Below are 3,028 nucleotides of genomic sequence, written 5' to 3'. Positions count from 1 at the left end.
GCTTTTGTTTTTGCGGCGTGCCGACGACCCGACGCGACCTTTACACCCAAAGTGTGGCGCCCGAAGGTGAACCAACGTAATCCGACCTCGGCGCTTAAGCTCTAAGCCTAAGCTGAGCGAACCGAACCTGTAGCGTTGCGTAGCGTGAGGTGAGGTGCGGTGAGGTCAGCCTCAGCGCCAAGTAAGCCAAGCTGTCCGGCCGTGAGGTGGGTGGGTGGGTAGGTAGGTAGGTAGGTAGGTAGGTAGGTGCGGCTGCTGCGGCCACCTGACGCCCGACGTGTGTTTGAATGCTTAACCTAAGTTTGAGGCTTAACCTAACCCAAGTGGCCTTAACCTAACCTAACCTAACCTAACTTCGGACGCCCGACGTGTGTTTGAATGCTTAACCTAAGTTTGACGCTTAACCTAACACCGACCCTTAACCTAACCCAAGTGCCCCTAACCTAACCTTAATGTAACGTAACCTAACCCAACCTCTGACGCCTGACGTGTGTTTTGAATGCTTAACCTAACCCAAGTGCCCTTAACCTAACGCACGTCCACCGAACGTAACCGAGACGTGTGAACCTAATGTCTAACTCGTAACGCGTGATGTTGGCTGTCGTGTGTGCTGACGGCAGATTGGGTTGGTCTGTAGTTGCGGATTTCGGTTTGCCTCGGGCGAGGGGTTGGCTCGTAAGCGGCGAGGGGCGCTCCGGCGGAGCATGTTGCTTTGCAGGCGGCGCCCGTTTTTTGCGGCGGGCACAATTGAAATTGTTGGGAAACGAACGAAAGGGCTGTGAATGTTGGCGGGCGAGAGGAGGAGGACGTGGCCCGACGGCTGCGGGCCGATCGGGAAACGGTGGGAGGGCGATGGGGCGGCGGAGGTGCGTTTGCACGGCCGTCATCGCCGCACGCCTCCGCTTGTGTGGCTGTGGCGCCGGCCGCGCTGGCCGGGCTGCCGCGGCGACGGTGTGGGGCTTTTGCCGAAGGTTTGGCCATTGTGGCCGGTCGCCGGCTGGGGCTGTGGGGGCGGCATTTGGGCGTGGGCGGCGATTCTCGGCGGGCCGACCCAGGCTGTAGCGCGCGGTGGCTGCAGTTTGGCCGTGGTTTGCGGCGCTGCCGTGGCGACTGGTTGGCGACTGTGGTGTGGCTGTGTGTAGCCCCATCCTCGGTGGTTTGAAAGGCGCGGGTGGTTGTGGCGCAGGTGTGGGGCTGCTCCGCACAGGCTGTCGGACGTTGGGCGGTAGCAAGCGCGGGAGGCGCGGCGCGGCGGCGCGCAGAGTGGCGGCCGCTCTCTCGGCCGTCCGCGCCCGCCCGCGACACTGGCTGGGCCTGTGGCGCGAGGCCATCGGTCTCCGAGCAGCGGTCGCTGTGTGACGTTCACTAAGGGGCGGCGTTATTACTTCGCACCTGGTGATCGTAGCGCGAAATTGTCGTGTTGTCAGGGTGACAGGGCGCAATAGGAACAGGAGAACGTCCCTGGAATAGCCGGGGCTAGGAATGAGTAGTCCAGGGAATGATGAAGACCCAGGGCCTCAGACACGGGGGCCCGACCGAGAGCAGGCCGGCCCCCCGCGCGCTGTACGTCCGCGGCCTTCGAGGCAAAGACTTAGTACTAGGGCTGAGGCAGATCACGCGGGTAGGTCTGAGCCAAATACAAACACCACACAAGAAACAGAGATGGAACAAGCACTCAGACATCAGATTCAAAAATTACAACAGGCACAAGTAGACAGCAACATGGCGACTCTATGTAACGACAAACCAACCAATCACGACGCACCACGTCCGGACACAGATTCAAACTCAGCAAATGGCGACACCAATGAAGACACCAATCAAACATATGACGACAACTATTCAAAATATTACCGCTCTTCTGAATCTGAAATATCCGAAACAGAAGAGATGGAACAAGACGATGGGGAAGGGCAATTCCAAACCCCGCCCCCACGTAAAACAGCGAAGAGAAAGAACACAGAAGATGACACAGCACCGCACAAACAATTCTCTATCCAGACAGAAAACAGATTCGAACCTCTCTCACCTCCACCTCAACGAAGTAATAGCAATGTAAACCCAGCACCTGCAACCCATCCAACTCCATCATCATCATCAACTGCTCCTCAAGCTACGCCCAGAAAACCAAGAATCCCGCCTATCACTATTCAATACAAAGGACATTACCTCACGCTAAATGCCGCACTGAAAAAACACATGGACGGGCCAATACAGGTGATCTACAGAGGAGACACTATCAAGTATCATTTTGATTCATTGAAAGACCAAAGGACGGCACTCGACTTTTTCCAGCACCACAACATTGCCAACTTCACGCATCAACCACAGGAAGAACGACATTTAAAAGTAGTAATCAAAGGATTACCAGAAACAATCACAGAAGCTGAAGTAGAAAAAGACTTACGAGACCTCAGCTTTAGGCCACGCATCGTCCACCAATACAAGAAAAGAGACAACAACACGAAACAACTCAGACCCATGGATGTATTCTGTGTAACGCTTGATCGCAAACCAGAAAATGACGCCATCTACCACGTCCGATACATCCTTGACACAAAAGTAACAGTCGAGTCATACCAAAACAAAGACGGCCCACCGCAATGTAAGAAGTGCCAGGGATTCTTCCACACAGCAAACTATTGCTCCATGCCTACTCGCTGTGTCCGCTGCGGTGGGGCACATAGAGCACGAGACTGTAGCCTCCCAATTAACGCCACCTCACATTGCGTAAATTGCAAACAAGACGGCCACCCCGCATCTTTTCGCGGCTGCGAAGAGTTCCAGAAAGCAATCCGAAATTACAACGCACAACGACCAAGAACCACCACTCCTGCAGTAGCAACAATTCAACCAGCCATAAAACAAACACCGATGCCAACTCCAGCCGAAGCTAGCCGCAGAGGACGAAGAACATGGGCTAATCTACAGACACATCAGGAATCATCTTCAACCACCCAGCCTCATCAGACAGCAAATTCAACCTCTAGCCAATCAACCGGACCTGCTTCCTTCCTCGACTTCCTAA

The sequence above is a fragment of the Schistocerca cancellata genome, unplaced genomic scaffold (genome assembly GCF_023864275.1).
Source record: "Schistocerca cancellata isolate TAMUIC-IGC-003103 unplaced genomic scaffold, iqSchCanc2.1 HiC_scaffold_1172, whole genome shotgun sequence".
NCBI lineage: Eukaryota > Metazoa > Arthropoda > Insecta > Orthoptera > Acrididae > Schistocerca > Schistocerca cancellata.
The sequence above is the reverse complement of the archived record's forward strand: the minus strand, read 5'-3'. Positions refer to the sequence as shown.